Here is a 17,576-nt window from a genome sequence, read left to right as displayed (position 1 = left end):
ATCATACCACAGCTCCTGGGCAGGAAGGGAGAAAAAAAGTAAATTTAAGATGGCCATACATCTTACTGTAAAGTTGATGAAAACTATAAATTTTAGTCAAAACAATAATTTGCCAATTTAACAGTGAAGCCTTGTTTTAGCCGATCACATATCATCTTGCATCGTCTGCGAAGAAATTTGCAAGTTTATAACTTTTGTTAGTCAGTAGACCTTGAACGATCTATTGGAAAGGGAACGGTCATCCTTTGTCTGGTGTAATTGAAAATGTATGGATAATATGAACCACAGAAATGATCAACATAAAGAAAAAATGTGTATTTCTGATTGTGTAACAATCGTTACTAAGTGATCATTCAGTGGTTCGTCCATCTTTAGTTTAATGTATGTTGCTCTCTTTAGTTCTTATTTTAAGCCAAATTGTAATTGTATAGCTGATTCAGCAGTTTCAACAGAAATCAGGTGAAAAACTGTTCAAAATATGTTCAAAATCCGTGCGCAACTAGACATTTTTAAAACAGCTGCAAACTCTTTGAAGAGTAGGTCTAGCTTAGTAATAGAAGGCTTAGAAGAGTGCAGACCAACAAATTCATCATCATTTCCCCTTGAAAAGTGGTAAAAACTAAGTAAAAAATGTCCATGAATGGAGTTGATTTCTGATGATGCCTCATGGCAGCTAAAAGATGCAAGAAGTTCATTAGGAATCAAAGTTAGTGAATTTAGTGCATCTTATTCCAACACCTCCTGGATCCGGAATGGTGAACTTAAGCCAATCTTAATAAATCAGTCCCTTTGTGTATAGTTATGTAACAGTAAAGATATATTCCAAGTAAAACAAAGAACGGCTGAAAATGTGGCCACATCATCTACCTAATATACTTTCCTTAGTTCTGACATTTGTACCATATTTTATTTTCACTGGTGGACCATACTAATAATACTGTAAGTCCTACTAGGATACCGTATATACTCGAGTATAGGCCGACCCGAGTATAAGCCGAGACCCCTAATTTTGTCACAAAAAAACTGTGAAAACTTAATGACTCGAGTATAAACCTAGGGTGGAAAATGTAGCAGCTACCGGTTAATGTTAAAAATAAAAATAGATACCAATAAAAGTAAAATTAATTGAGAAATCAGTAGGTTAAGTAATTTTGAATATCCATATTGAATCAGGAGCCCCATATAAGGCTCCATAAAGTTTATGATGGGCCCCATAAGATGCTCCATATTAAAATATGCCCAATATAATGCTGAACAAATGCTGATTATGGCCCCATAAGATGCTCCATAGAGACATTTGCCCCATATAATGCTGCACAAATGTTGGTTATGGCCCCATAAGATGCTCCATACAGACATTTGCCCCATATGATGCTACACAAATGATAATTATGGCACCATAAGATGCTCCATAGACTATTATGCCCCATATAATGCTGCACAAATGGTGATTATGGCCCCTTAAGATGCTCCATAGAGATATTTGCCCAATATAATGCTGCACAAATGCTGATTATGGCCCCTTAAGATGCTCCATAGACTGTTATGCCCCATATGCCGTTGCTGCGATTAAAAAAAAAAAAATGACATACTCACCTCTCGTTGCTCAGGCCCCCAGCACTTGCTATAGTCACCTTTCCCCATTCCACCGCCAGGCGCTGCTGTGTCTTCCCCGTCCTCCGCACTGACGCTCAGGTAGAGGGCGCACACTAACCAAGTCATCGCGCCCTCTGACCTGAGTGTCACAGGCAAATGACGCGGAAGACGGCGCCCGGCGGTGGAACAAGGAGAGGTGAATATCTCTGTGCTCCCCCTCCCCATTATACTCACCCTCCCGGCGCGGTACCTGGCAGTTTCTCTGATGGACTCTCCGGGTGCGGCAGCTCTTCCAGCATTGAGCGGTCACTGGTACCGCTCATTACAGTAATGAATATGCGGCTCCACCCCTATGGGAGTGGAGTCGCATCCATATTCATTACTTTAATGAGCGGTACCACGTGACCGCTGAACACAGGAAGAGCTGTCAGCGCCTGGAGACCATCGGAGATGCAGAGACCGCACCAGGAGCAGGTGAGTATGTGACAACCGCCGCTCCCCTTCCCCCACCGACCCCCCAGGGACAATGACTCGAGTGTAAGCCGAGAGGGGCACTTTTAGCCCAAAAAAGTGGGCTGAAAATCTCGGCTTATACTCGAGTATATACAGGTATATGGAAATTAATGAGTTAGATCTCATTCAGACATATGGACATTAGGGTTGAGCGACTTTGACCTTTTTAGGGTCGAGTCATGTTTTGCGAAACCCGACTTTTTGAAAAGTCGAGTCAGGTGAAATCGGCCGATTACTGCGAAAAGTCGAGGATCGGCCGGAACACGAAACCCTATGCACGTCAATGGGGATTTTAATTTTTTTCTCTTTCTCTCTCCCTCACTCTCTCTCTCTCCCCTCCGTCCCATATTCCCCTCCGTCCCAGCACAGAAAATCTCGTGTTACACATTGCAAATCCCTACTGCGCACAAGCGATAAAATTATGATAGCCGTGCACGCCCCTAACCCCTATGTCATCACTCTGCCCACACTCCTTCATTGGCTGAAAAAATGGCGCTAAACGCGTCATACGAAACGCGACTTTGGCGCCAAGATCGCGTACCGCATGGCCGACCCCACACAGGGATCGGGTCGGGTTTCATGAGACGCCGACTTTGCCAAAAGTCGGCGACTTATGAAAATGAACGATCCGTTTCGCTCAACCCTAATGGACATCACAGAAGGAGCTCCTTCATTCTGGACCACTCTTAATGAGCCAGAATGGACCAAAGCTCATAAATTGCATGCACTTTTTACAGTTGAATGCCTAGTATGAAGAATTTCAATTTACTAGTAGACTGACAAACTGAGACCATTTAACTAAAATGTAATGTTACCATAAAAATATGAAGGAGGTGATAATGTCTATTAAGGTATAACCATACAAGAGAGCAAATGTTCATATAGACAGATAAGCCCCAAATACACAAAGTAGTCTGTAATTCACAAATACTATGGGCCCTTTTTCATCAAAATTTTCACAACAGAATTCTGGCGTAAAAGCTTTTAAAAGTTTCAAACTTTTGTGACATTTGGTGTTTTCACACCACTCTTCAGACGCTCCTGATTCATGAAGCGGCATAGGACCCTTAATGAATTACGAGCGTCTGATGAGTGCATATCCCTCATCAACAGCAGTGTGAAAGACTCTGATCTTGATTAATAGGGACCTATGTTTTGAAATATAGATATGACTGCGGAATGGCTGTCCTCCATCAAAAGACCCCAACTCCTTTTCCTTTGATCTCTTTCCTCCATCCTACCAATAACAACAAACACTATAGGTGTGGATAAAATGGAGATAGTAGCCTTTATTAATAACATTAGCATTAACAATATTATTACTAATATTGACCAAAATGCAAGGAAGCGTCTTTGGAAGCTCAAACAATAAAACCTAGCATTATCAGTGACTATTCTTTGCCCCCAATCATGTCGATTTAGGGGCCCTTGAGCTGAATGGTGCCCCGTGAGTTGTCCCTCTAAAACATTGATTCAGTAGGGCCCCCCCACCGAGTATTTTGTAAGACTTATAAAATTGAGGAGGGGGTTGACTCTACCAATAATAGGTCTCTTATCCCTCTCTTTACCATACCCCAATTGGCTTTCCGATGGCCTGTACTCGCCAGCTGCCATGTCATAATGTTATAACTCCGAGCAGCCGAAGAATACTTAAATCTTAACCTTTAAATTTTCATACTAAAGATAGGGAGCCAACCTTAGGGAAGGGTGGGATGCTGATCCACTAATGGACTGCCCAATCACCCCCCAGCAACCCCTATATCCTCGGCTACAACCACCAGTCAGGTAAGAAAGCATCAAGATGACACTCCAATAACACCCCCTAAACTTTTCTGTGTGGCCCCAAACGAACTAAAACACTACTCTAGGAGAAGTGTTAGCGATTCAAAGGTTGGGCACCCCACCCTAGCCCCTATACATCCTAGGCATGAGGCCCTCCCTTATAGCCCCTTTGGTCACAGTACGGGTCCTACTTGCCGGTGACCATGGAAATGTCTCTCCTTCATCTTCTTACAAAACAGATAGATTTCTTCTCATGGTCACAGCTAAGAGCGGAACAGCCAAGTGCTGAGAACAGCAAGTTTGTTTTGTCTTCCTGTTCCTCACTATTTAGAATAACTCCTGATACAAGAACTTATTATTTATAACAGACAACGGGAACCGGCCATTAACCCATCAGTGTAATGCGGTGGTTAACAGTTCCAGCCAATTCTGCCTCATTACTTATTGAAACCAGCACAACAAACTTACATTGTAAAGAGCGTCTTTTATTAGGAAACACTTTAATTATTTAAATATTCAAAATCGCACATTTTGTCATCTTCTTCACACCACTTCCTGTGTGGCACAGACGAGGAGAGTGTCGAAAGCTTCAGTAACTTAAGGAGGTATTTCAGTTTCGGTAAATGAAGCTTACTCATTGTAAAAAGCAAGAATTTATGAATTTCTGATTTTTTTGGTATTAATTACTAACATTTTTCAAGATCTCTGCTTGCAATCATTCATTGTGAACCTTCTGTGTTCCCTGATCATGCGGTGATCATACAGGTGTAGAGATGATTACAGTAGTGTTCTTTGAGCAGCTAGAGCTGGGCTTACGTTACTTTGCACCACGTGCAATACCCTCTGTGGATGCTCCCTCTCCATACAGAGTACCTTGTAGTGCCTAAATAACCTCTGAAAGGGAACCTGTCGCCAGGTTCTTGCCACCTCTATCTGAGAGCTGCGTAATGTACAGACCCTGAATCCAATGATGTGTCACTTACTGGGCTGCTTGCTGTCATTTTGATAAAATCCCTGGTTTATCTGCTGAAGATCTAGCAGTTCTCTAAATGCTGAGCCCTGTATGAATGGATACACAAATTATATTATGAATTGTACCTGCATTTATCATCTACTATATAATTGTCTAAGGGTCACTTCCGTCTTTCTGTCTTTCTGTCTGTCTTTCTGTCTATCACGGATATTCATTGGTCGCGGCCTCTGTCTGTCATGGAAATCCAAGTCGCTGATTGGTCACGGCAAAACGGCCACGACCAATCAGCGACGGGCACAGTCCGGCGGCAAAATGGCCGCTCCTTCCTCCCCGCAGTCAGTGCCCGCTCCATAATCCCCTCCAGTCAGCGCTCACACAGGGTTAATGGCAGCGGTAACGGACCGCGTTATGCCGCGGTGTAATGCACTCCGTTACCGCTGCTATTAACCCTGTGTGACCAACTTTTTACTATTGATGCTGCCTATGCGGCATTAATAGTTAAAAGATCTAATGTTAAAAATAATTAAAAAAATAAAAAATAGTTATATACTCACCGTCCATCGGCCCCCGAATCAGGAACAGGCCTTCCCCGCTCCTCGCGACGCTCCGGTGACCGCTCCATGCATTGCGGTCTCGCGAGATGATGACGTAGCGGTCTCGTGAGACCGCTACGTCATCATCTCGCGAGACCGCAATGCACTCTTGGGACCGGAGAGCGCGAGGAGCGTCGGTAACCGCTTGCATCCGGGGCCAACAGAAGGTAAGTATATAACTATTTTTCATTTTAATTCTTTTTTTTAACAGGGATATGATGTCCACATTGCTATATACTGCGTGGGCTGTGCTATATACTACGTGGGCTGTGCAATATAATACGTGGGCTGTGCAATGTAATACATGGGCTGTGCAATATAATACGTGGGCTGTGCAATATAATACATGGGCTGCTATATACTACTTGGGCTGTGCAATATACTACGTAGGCTGTGCAATGTACTGCGTGGGCTGTGCTATATACTATGTGGGCTGTGCAATATAATACGTGGGCTGTGCAAAATAATACGTGGGCTGTGCATTATAATACATGGGCTGCTATATACTATGTGGGCTGTTTAATATACTACGTGGGCTGTGCAATGTACTACGTGGGCTGTGCAATGTACTTCGTGGGCTGTGCTACATACTACGTGGGCTGTGCAATATAATACGTGGGCTGTGCAAAATAATACGTGGGCTGTGCAATATAATACGTGGGGTGCTATATACTACGTGGGCTGTGCAATATACTACGTGGGCTGTGCAATATACTACGTGGGCTGTGCAATGTACTGCGTGGGCTGTGCTATATACTACGTGGCCTGTGCAATATAATATGTGGGCTGTGCAAAATAATACGTGGGCTGCTATATACTACGTGGGCTGTGCAATATACTACGTGGGTTGTGCAATGTACTACGTAGGCTGTGCAATGTACTACGTGGGCTGTGCAATGTACTGCGTGGGCTGTGCAATGTACTACGTGGGCTGTGCAATATACTACGTGGGCTGTGCTATACACTACGTGGCCTGTGTTATACACTACATGGCCTGTGTTATACACTATGTGGGCTGTGTTATACACTATGTGGGCTGTGTTATACACTACGTGGGCTGTGTTATACACTACATGGGCTGTGTTATACACTACGTGGGCTGTGTTATACACTACGTGGGCTGTGTTATACACTACGTGGGCTGTGTTATATACTGCGTGCGTGGGCTGTGTTATACACTACGTGGGCTGTGCTATATACTGCGTGCGGGGGCTGTTATATACTACGTGAGCTGTGTTATATGCTACGTGGGCTGTTATAAACTACGTGGCTGTTATATGCTATATGGGTTGTTATACACTCCGTGGGCTGTGCTATATACTACATGGCTGTGCTATATACTCCGTGGGCTGTGTTATATACTACGTGGCTGTGCTATATACTCCGTGGGCTGTGCTATATACTCCGTGAGTTGTGCTATATACTACGTGGCTATGCAATATACTACGTGGCTGTGTTATTTACTAAGTGGGCTGTTATATACTACATGGCCGGCCACGAACAATCAGCGACAGGCGCAGTCCGGCCGCAAATTGGCGCGGGATTTGAACCACACTTCGCTAATTGGTTGCGGCCGGCCGAATCCTGTGTATTCAATGTATTATTCTAAAATATTCATAAATAAACTACATACATATTCTAGAATACCCGCCCGATGCGTTAGAATCGGGCTACTATCTAGTTATACAATAATTACTAAAAATGGTGGACAAGGCTTGTTTTCATGTGTTCTAGAGGGATATTATACCTGCTGAGATAGTTGAAAAAAGTTTCTAGAAAAAGGGGCATGGTCAACAGGTGTAAGTGAAAATCTGTGTCTAGACCTCAAAATAACAGAGCACGCAAGACGACCCAGGAATCTCACAGAACTGGAAGAATTTTCCAAGGAACGAATTGATGAAAATCCCTCAAACAAGAATTGAAAGACTTTTGTCTGCTTACAAAAAGTGATTACAAGCTGTGATACTTTCAAATGGGGGTGCTACAAGGTACTAACATTACCAAACTTTTGCATCGGCCCATTTTCCTTTTTGTATTTTTCGAAATGTAAAAGATATATATATATATTATTATTTTATTTTTTTTCCCCCCCTAAAATACAAAGGAAATGTGTCATCTTTAACGTTAGGCCTTTTGGAAATCATTTCATCTTCAACTTGTTTAATTGTTCACAATAACAGCAATTTTGACCATGGGTGCCCAAACTTTTATATGCCACTGTATGTACAGTTAAAACCAGACGTTTACATACACTACATAAAAGACACATGCATGTTGTTCTCAATATCTGACATGAAATCAGAATAAACCTTTCCCATTTTAGGTCAGGTAGGATTACCATAATTATTAATATTTGCCAAATGCCAGAATAATAATAGCGAGAGAGAATGTTTTAGGGCATTTTTATGCATATCTGTCTTTTTATATAGTGTATGTAAACTTCTGGTTTCAACTGTATGTGTGTGTATATATTGCTTCTTGCATGTAAGATTTTATTCAATATCTCACTGAGAACAGGAATAATTTCCAACATTTTTATAGGACTGATTTTCATAGAATATTTTTTTAACCTATAACATGGGTGAATAATATAACTACATTATTCATTAAAAAGTCTTCAATATTCATTACAAAAATCTTCAGTTTTATTCAAATTAGTTGATGCAAAAAATGAATACACCCCACATCAAAATCTATTATATCTAGTATTTTGCATGACTAAATGATTTTAAGGTCAAAACACCAAGTCTTATGTGCAAGGAATGAATAAGCTGGTGGCATATTGTAAGATCTATTTTTTTCCATCTTATGCCCCAAAAGAGGAGTAGACACTTATGCTGAATACTGTATGTTTATATACAGTACACATGAACAAATGAAAGCCAGGCATTGCTTTTCAACCATGCTTCCACAGAATAAAAATAAATAAATAAAACTCATGAAATAGGCCTGGACAGAAATGATGGTACCCTTAACTTAATATTTGGTTGCACAACCTTTTGAGGCAATCACTGCAATCAAACGATTCCTGTAATGGTCAATGAGACTTCTGAACCTCTCCACAGGTATTTTGGCCCACTCCTCAAGAGCAAACTGCTCCAGTTGTCTCGTGTTTGAAGGTTGCTTTTTCCAGAGGGCATGTTTCAGCTCTTTCCATTAGGTCAGGGCTCATAGAAGGCCACTTCAGAATAGTCCAATGTTTTCCTCTTAGCCATTCTTGGGTGTTTTTAGCTGTGTGTTTTGGGTCATTATCCTGTAGCAAGACCCATGACCTGCGACTGAGATCAAGCTTTCTGACACCAGGCAGTACATTTCTCTCTAGAATCCCTTGATAGTCTTGAGATTTCATTGTACCCTGCACAGACACCCTGTGCCAGATGCAGCAAAGCAGCCCCAGAGCATAACAGAGCCTCCTCCATGTTACACAGTAGGGACAGTGTTCTTTTCCTGATATGCTTCATTTTTCCATCTGTGAACATAGAGCTGATGTGCTTTGCCAAAAAGTTCAATTTTTGTCTCATATGTTCATAGGACATACTACCAGAAGCTTTGTGGCTTGTCAGCATGTAGTTTGTCAAAATCCAGTCTGGCTTGATTTTTTTCAACAATGGTGTCCTCCTTGGTCGTCTCCCACGATATCCACTTTGGCTCATACAACGACGGATGGTGTGATTTGACACTGATGTTCCTTGAGCTTGAAGTTCATCTTTAATCTGTTTAGAAGTTTTTCTGTGCTCTTTTGTTACTATTCATATTATCAGTCTCTTTGATTTGTCATCAATTTTCTTCCTGTGGTCACGTCCAGGGAGATTGGCTACAGTCCCATGGATCTTAAATTTCTGAAAAATATGTGAAACAGTAGTCACAGGAACATCAAGCTGCTTGGAGATGGTCTTATAACTTTTACCTTTAACATGTTTGTGTATAGTTTTCTTTTTAATCTCCTGAGACAACTCTTTCCTTTGCTTCCATGTTGAGTGTGATACACACCATGTCAACAAATAACACAGTGAGTATCTGTAGCCCTATATACATGCCCACTCACTGATTCCAAGATTGTAGACACCTGTGATGCTAGCTAGTGGACACACATTGCTTTAACATGTCCATTTTGTCACATTATTTTCGCGGGTACCATCATTTATTTCCAGGCCTATTTTATGAGTTTTTTTTTTTTTTTTTAATTCTGTGGAATCATGGTTGAAAAGCAATGTCTGACTTTCATTTGTTCATTTTCACAGATCATCTATTTATTATTACTTTTATCAGTTTCAAGTTATTTCTGTGACCATTGTGGGTTTTTCTGTTATTATACGAGGGTTACCAACATTTTTGACCATGTGTATATATATATATATACGTTAGTAAGTTGTAAGGTTTCTACTCCCTCACTGAGGTAGCCACCGGAAGAGGTTTAGGTAAAACGTCCATGCTCGCGCTTGCGTAGTGTCGAGAAGCTCGTCCACTGAATCTGGTTGTATGTACCCTGCTTCATTATTATTATTATTATTTATTATAGCGCCATTTATTCCATGGCGCTTTACATGTGAGGAGGGGTATACATAATAAAAACAGGTACATTGACTGTTTGCGCATGTGCCGGAGACCCTGCTCGTCACTACTCTGTGACTACGCTCATCACTGCGCATGCGTGGGGAGCAGCTCGACTCGGGATTTTAGAGCAGATTCCTGTTACATCGGCGCACCCCAGACCATCAATCAGAGTATGTGAGTGTTGACAATATGACGAGCCCGTGACTGAAATAAAATGAAGCGCCACCCTATGACTGAATGAGAAGATACTATATAATTATACAAAGTGATTTTGGGAGATGATTAGGGAGCCGTTTAGATTGAAAACAACGTGTTAGTGATACACATGATGTGACAGGTTCCCTTTAACAACCGATAAATGCACCCAATATTCACTATTAATACGTCTCCCCCTATGTGAGGGTTCACACAAACACCGGTATTAATGTCCTCATTCACCCTAGATCCTGTCCACATAACATGGATATTAAGCGAATCCTACAGGGGGTGACATCTAGCACATTAACTCTTTCATCATCATTTCCTCCTTAGTCTGTAACTTGCTATTATTAAAGTCAATTTAGAATTACTCTACATTGACAAACATGTCAGGTGCAGGCTCAATGAATAACCTACATGCAAAGTGAGAATGAGTCTAGACACAATGTGCACAGGAGCATGATGGAAACTTACAACATTAAGGCTCCAGTGATGAAGATGAGTGTCAGCCCCCTCCTTTCCTGGAGTCACTTCTCCTATTTTTGCTGGGTGCTCATTTGTGCATCAATTCAGTGCTGAACTTCCTGCATTTACTGCTCAGTCTGTAAACCAGCAAAACACAGTGCAGACCTGCCATCGGATGAAGGATTGACCGGCATTTTGCATTTTTGCGCTTGCAGATCTTCTGAGAAAAGCAGAACTTTTTTTTTGCCCCCAGGAAGGATGTGACTATTTTAATTATGATTCGATCTCAGTGTGTGACTTGGAGCAAGGCTGAAAAAAGTGAAGCAATAAGACTCTGCTACTGCTACCATTTCAGCACTGGAGAGGGAACATTGGGTTGGATAATGAAGATGACGGAATGAACTCCGCTTCTCAAGTAGATGTTCTCTATGTAAGTAGAAGACATGAAGAATTTTAGGATGTTGCCCTGTGATGACTCACAATAAAGCATCTTTATCATTACTTTTTCCTGGTCTGTTATTCCATAGAATAAATACTGAATGGTTGTGTAGAGTAAGGACAAGGTACGAAACGCGTAAGTTGCTACATGTCCTGAGCTCCCTGTTGGTTTAACCCTTATTTTTTCATGTATTTTTTTAATTAACATTAGAATTTTTTATCAGTTCTGGTGCTAAATTACCTTCCTCCATTTTTTGTTCTACCCCATTGTAATATTAATAGAAAAAGTCAAATTTGGACAGTTTAGGAATTAGAGAACTACAGGTCATGATATTCTCTGTAGTCATTAAGTGTTGAAATTCTTATGTCCTCAAGATCTAAAGAAGTCTAATGTGTTTTTTAGGATTACCATCAGGCATGGTCATGAGGTGGGATGTCAGGACAGTGTGACGGCGCTGTACATGGTGTCATCTGCAGTCTCTACAGATCTAGTTCCTCATTTTCGCAAGTTCTGTGGTTACTGTAGGTTGGGTGTGCTCTTATCTCAGAGCCCAGCACTTCATGGGTGGTTCTGCAACCCCAGGAAATGTATCTATACCAGCAGATAGGTTTCTATTTCTCATGTATTTCCTTTATATATGGCTGCTACAAAGTAGCAGAAACTTTATGTCAAGGTTGCTGTGTACTATTTACAGATACAAGTGTGTAAAAACAAAACTCAATAAGACACATGATAACTCATAGGGGCTGCAAAGTACTGAGTGAATAGAGTACAATGGAGGAACAGAAAGAGAAGAAAGGGAGGGATTGTGTGTGCTAGAAGAAAAGGGGGCACTCAGATGTAACATGGGAGGGGTAAGAGGGGTTTTACAGAAGGGACTGGGTGTTGTGCTTGGTGCCAGAGAAGAATTGCTAGACTATAAAGTTCATTTAAAGAGCCTACATAGTAGTCATATAGGAGCTAACAAGTATAAATATATAGACAATGCTGCTAAAAGTTCATATTCCTCCATCTATCCACCTCCTCTCTTCTCAGCACACAGGGTTAACCTTATACAACGTGACTTATAAAGACAGACAGTCCATCCAATGGCATGCAAAGGCTTGTAGATGGGATTTTAGGCACAGGAGTGAGCTAGGCTTCTATTACTCTGCATTGGATCTTCATCTGTGACTTTCATTGCACATAGGACTTCTCAGTGTAGACACTTTCTGCCTGTTTGGGTGGCTTCTTCTACCAGGATTGACCTGCTGTCACAGTAAGTGGATCTTGTATTCTTCTTTAGTAATGATTGTCCTACCTGTTCTCATCAGTTTTAGCTTGAAATCTTAAGACTAAAGCAAGCTGATGTAGTTTACCAGGGAGCTGGGGAGTGGACAGATATAGGGGCTAGGCAAAATGTCTTCCTATTTAGAGATGTTAGGAAAAAGTTGAGATGTTTGGAATCATAAAATTGTGAAATTCTATACAATGATGAGTTGTAATTTGGGTAGAAGAAAGAGAAAAGCTATGATGGGGGTTTAAAGGGCTTCTTGGAATCTGTGTCTGGGTTTGTCTTCTCTCCCAAACATTGGTGTTAGCTAGGGATCTGTCTTAGAAATACATGGAAAGGCTTAGAATGTAATGTCTATCATGGATAAAGGACAGAAGAAAGTATCAAGAAAAGTATTCCCATGTATTCACCTTCAATGAGTTTATGCAATTACTCTACATGAAATCAGTTTTGTTACCTTGTTCTTTAGACACTCCTCTGCGCATTATTACTACATTGTACGAGTGCTTTATTCTAGAGGAAAGTATGATAGGTTCCACATGTAAGACACCAGCTCTTCTAGGATATGAGCCAGGGTGTGTCCAGGGCATTGGTCTTACTAGCTCCAAGTTTACACATAGGAATGTCTGCGCCTCTAGTATGATCAGCGAGATATTTGCAGAGAAGCAATGGGGGAGATTTTAGGGGGTTGGATATTTTGCATGGGAAACAAACAACTAATGATGGTTCCCACAGGAACTGATCAGATAATTGTGAGCAATGAGGAGCCCAGTGTGAGAGATCAGACATAGAAGAATGTCTCATACACTGATTTACTGCGAATTTAGATGTTTCTGTCCTTGTCCGGAATATAGGCTTTGTATGTGAATTTCTTAGTGCAGAAATGTCATTTTTTTGTCTTATACACACAGATTCGTTAAAGTCAGTGAGGTATGTGAGGGTGGTAGATGCCTTTAGTACTGTGAGGCTTGTGAGGGCTTGCCAAAATCTGATAGACTGGAAAAAATTCCATCTCATAAGGTCAGTTACTGGTAATTTTTGACATGGGAACAAACAGAAAAATGTAATGTCGCCTCAGGATTTAACTTCTTCATCATATATAACATTTGTTTTGATTATCCTTTTCCAAGGCAATATGTGTATATATATGTCTATATATTTATTTATTTATACATATCTAGAATCCTATCACCATATGCCCATACTTGCCCATGTCGAGGTGTTGCTCTGTATGTAGCATGCCCCTATCACACATGTACTTTGTGTATGAAATTATACTGATTATCTTTCACAATGGCACCCACACCCTAAGTAACCCTGTTCTCAGACCCTTAACATACATCCTAAATCTTTACATTGGGACCACTATGGTATTGTCTTTTTACCATTTACTCCTTAGATTGGGTTGGGTTCTGGTTCTGCATATTCTCATATTACTCTGATAATAAAAGGTATTATCAGACCAGTAACATTTATGGCATTTCTATGGGTTAAACCATAAAGGTGAGTTGAGGAAACGTTCAACTGCTAATCACCACCAATGGAAGGAATCTGGGGCTCTCATTTGCTGAGATAAGAACCACAAGGGAAGGGCGGAGAAGACCGAGGAGCTGGTTGCACCTTTGGAGGACGCTCCATTGTAGCCTATGATGTCTGGTTTCACTTGAAACCTAATGACTCAGTCCCATAAAATCTCTGGAAATCTGCCATTATCATTAGAGCTGCTACACCTGCACACTTTCCTAGTGACTGCTGCTGGAGAAATGCAGTATTGCATGGGGCAAATTTAAATGAATAGATGTGAGAGCGAGTGCAGAGGGGACTGTTTATCTCATGTATTGTGCTTTGTGCAATGTCTTATTTTATGTCATGCTTAGCATCGGACTGGAGCACCTTGGGCCCACCAGAGAAAACCATTCTTGGGGCGGCCCACTATGTAGCTACGTAGAAATAAATACAAGACCACCAATTGTGCGGTAAAACGTGCTAATATCAGGGTATAATATAAGGTAGTACACGTCTTAATTATGTAGCAAGGGTTGGGGTAGCCCCCTCATAGAATATAATGTAGCCCAACATAGAATATAATGCAGGCCCCCATAGAATATAATGCAGCCCCTCATATAGTATAATGCAGCCCCTCATATAGTATAATGCAGCCCCCTCATAGACACACAGATCAGATGCAGAGGCAAATGATGGGGAAGGGAGCATCATCTGACGCTCGCTCCTCCATTTTTGCTTTAAACTGTATCGGCAACTATGATGCCGATACAGTTGAATGCGGAGCGCACTGGAGGGCGACGCTGGGCCTCCCTGACTTACGGCTCCATAGCGGTCGCGTGGGCTGGGGTCCCTGGGGGTGCGGGGGCCTTGGTCTGCCGGCCCTGATAGCAGACAATGTTAGATGCAGCTTGCAGCTAACACTGCCCACTATTAAAGTTAAATGAATATTCACCCATCTCCATGCTCATGGGGGCATGGAGAAGGGTGAAAATTAATTTCTCTTTAGCAGCGGGACAGGCTTTAGCTGCAGCAGCCGGCTTCTGCCTCCTGTCACCCGCTGCTGCTCTGCTGACACAGGGGCCCCCATAGCAGCTGCATGTTGTCCCACTATTAGCGACACGCCAATGGCTGGGGGCTGCTGGAGCAGTTGGGGCCCTAATCAGCTGATGGCCCTGTGTGCCAGCAGGTGTCAGTGCCTGGGCCCACCGGAGAATCCTCCGGTTCTCCGGTGGGCCAGTCCCACCCTGGTCATTCTCACTGCTTTGTGACCTACTGATGTTATAATTCTGTTATGGCACTTGTTCTTTTTTTGGGGGGGGGTAGTTATGTCCTGGATGACATGGGGGCTGAAATAATTTCCTATTTGTGGCAAAGAGTATATCCAGATAAAGAGAATTGCCATTCTAGTCAGGCTGATGAACTGTGGTTCTTGGAGAGTGAGATAGAGACTGTGTTTTTTCATTAGTTACCACTGAATCCAGGTATAAGAGCAGATAATAAATCCTGAGAGATGCACCTTGGACCTGAGAGGACAAAGGCCATCTGCTCCATCCTAGTTACTGAATCGGCCTTTAGCTAATAGAGGGGAGTTTGCTACAATAAAACCGGACCTGCAGTGCACGGAAGCGACCACTAAGGGTATGACTCCACGGTACGGATGGGCGGCGGTATCGCCGCAGCGGCGAAGCCGCTCGGCGCTAAGCCCCGCCCCCTTTCTGGGACGCGATCATGCCGGATGTGTTAACTCTTCACATCCGGGATGATCGCTCTGTCCCATAGGGCCCTGTGATATGCCTTGCGGGGACGCTGCGTCCCCGCAAGGTGTACGGACATGCTGCGATCTGAAAAGACGCGCAGCATGTCCGTAGTCGCAGGGCCGCCGCGTGCGGGTTTCCACGCATAGTGGAGACGGGATTTCATCAAATCCCCTCCACTATGCTGGAACATCTGGACGCTGCTTGTTTGACGCTGCAGCGCTGCGCAGCGTCAAACAAGCAGCGTTTCCTGAACGTGGAAACATACCCTAACCAGTATGACCGAATAGTGCTGTTCTGCTCCATTTCTATCCGGCCATTGCCAGTGCTGGTAACAGCTGATTGGTGGAGATGTCAGATGTCACCCATCTCATATTAATGATCTATCCAGAGGAAATGTGATCAATATCCAAGTAGTGGAAAACCCCTTAAACTCACAAGGATGTCCATTAATGTACTATGAATAAAAGATCCAGACTTTTTATAGCTTCTTATAAGGAAAAAGCCCTCTGCTGACACTTTTTTATTCTTCATTTCAGCCAAGCCTTAAAAATAGCAAAGAATCCAGAATACTCTTTTGGATTTTTGCCAGTGGTTACAGTTTTTTCCACTGAAATCAGTTTCCATGTGTTCTGTGTAAACCAAAGATAATAGTTCATTCCCCTCACTGTGTACAGCGCTTACTGCATAGTTCCTTGCTGAAATCAAATATGGCTATTAAAATAAAAAACAAAACAGAAAATTTGACAAATGTTACATAAAGCTTATCTGGGTGTAATGTATTTGTGTAGATGATTTTTCCTCTATTAAAGCGACTGCAATGGTCTTTACAGCAATCTGTGTACAAACTGTCGCAATCCAGATAAAAATGCAGCTTACCGAAGCTCACTTATCAAATATAAGAGCCTTGTAATCAAATGAAGAAATGTGTCACTTGTGTTTAGAAAGGGCGGCTTGGCGCCAGATGGTGCCCTCTGTCTCCAGGATGGCAGATTTAGGCTTCACGCTCAAGTCCTCCATGTTCTCCTCTATGAGCACTTTTGGGAGTGAGCTTGGGTTTTATGCTCTTTTGTTTGGAAGTTCTCTGAACCAGTTTGCCCAAGAGCGCCCAAAGTCACTGGGAAGTTAGTGCATAGTACGCCCATAAGATTTCCATTGAACGTCCTTCCAAAAGAGGTGCCTCTTGAACTTTGAGATTTTAAAGGGCTTTCTAAATTTCAGACTGATGGCATATCAATAAAGTATGGCCCCCGTCATTCCAGGGTCCTTATTAAGTGGTGTGTTCCCAAGTGGCTGTGCAGGGAGCCGAAGACAACTCCATTTTGTTGGTTGTGTATTCTGCTGATTCTTTGATTTTGACCTCTGAGAAATGAGAGATAGAATCTGATCCTTATGAAGATCTAATCCATTTCCCCCTAAGTCATAACTACAGAATAGCAGCTGGTAAAGGGTTACACTACTCTCATTGCACCCCTGCAAAACGCAATCCCTTGGAAAGGGCCCTGACTAGTGATGAGCGAGCATGCTCGGATAAGGTGTTATCTGAGCATGCTCGAGTGCTAATAGTGTGACTTCGGCGTGCTCTAATACTATGTTTCAGTTGCCGCGGCTGCATGTCTCACGACTGTGGAACAGCCGCTTCGCATGCAGGGATTACCTAAAAATAGGCAATCCTTGCATGTGTTGCGGCTGTCGAACATCAGCGACACATGGAGCCGCGGCGACTCTAACATTATTTTTGAGCACGCCAAATATACTGGTTTAAGACACAAGCATGCTCAGATAACACCTTACCGAGCATGCTCCCTCATCACTAGCCCTGAGCCCTATATCTCATTCAATCTCCGGTATAAGAACATTGACATTACCTGCCATGTATGAAAAGAGAACTCCTCAACCCCTGCTCTGCCCGATAACAGCCATACCTTAT

At 42.4% G+C, this 17,576-nt stretch overlaps 1 protein-coding gene and 1 long non-coding RNA gene across 3 annotated transcripts in view; one reads left to right on the top strand and one right to left on the bottom strand.

Moving 5' to 3' along the window:
* Positions 1 to 17,576, bottom strand: part of LOC143815220 (uncharacterized) — a 176,159-nt gene that overhangs the window by 48,103 nt on the left and 110,480 nt on the right. The gene's annotated exons all lie outside the window — the stretch shown is intronic.
* Positions 10,970 to 17,576, top strand: part of LOC143815218 (transient receptor potential cation channel subfamily V member 1-like) — a 183,235-nt gene continuing 176,628 nt past the window's right edge. Inside the window, exon 1 of one of the 2 annotated variants that reach the window (XM_077294233.1) lies at positions 10,970 to 11,104. The gene's annotated coding sequence lies outside the window, so the exon portion shown is untranslated. Of the gene's footprint in view, positions 11,105 to 12,236; positions 12,372 to 17,576 lie in introns of those variants that run through there. The other variant, XM_077294232.1, reaches the window with a different exon arrangement.

This window comes from Ranitomeya variabilis, chromosome 3 (genome assembly GCF_051348905.1).
Source record: "Ranitomeya variabilis isolate aRanVar5 chromosome 3, aRanVar5.hap1, whole genome shotgun sequence".
Taxonomy (NCBI): Eukaryota; Metazoa; Chordata; class Amphibia; order Anura; family Dendrobatidae; genus Ranitomeya; species Ranitomeya variabilis.
Note: the sequence above shows the minus strand (reverse complement) of the source record. Positions and strands in the feature narration are given on the sequence as shown.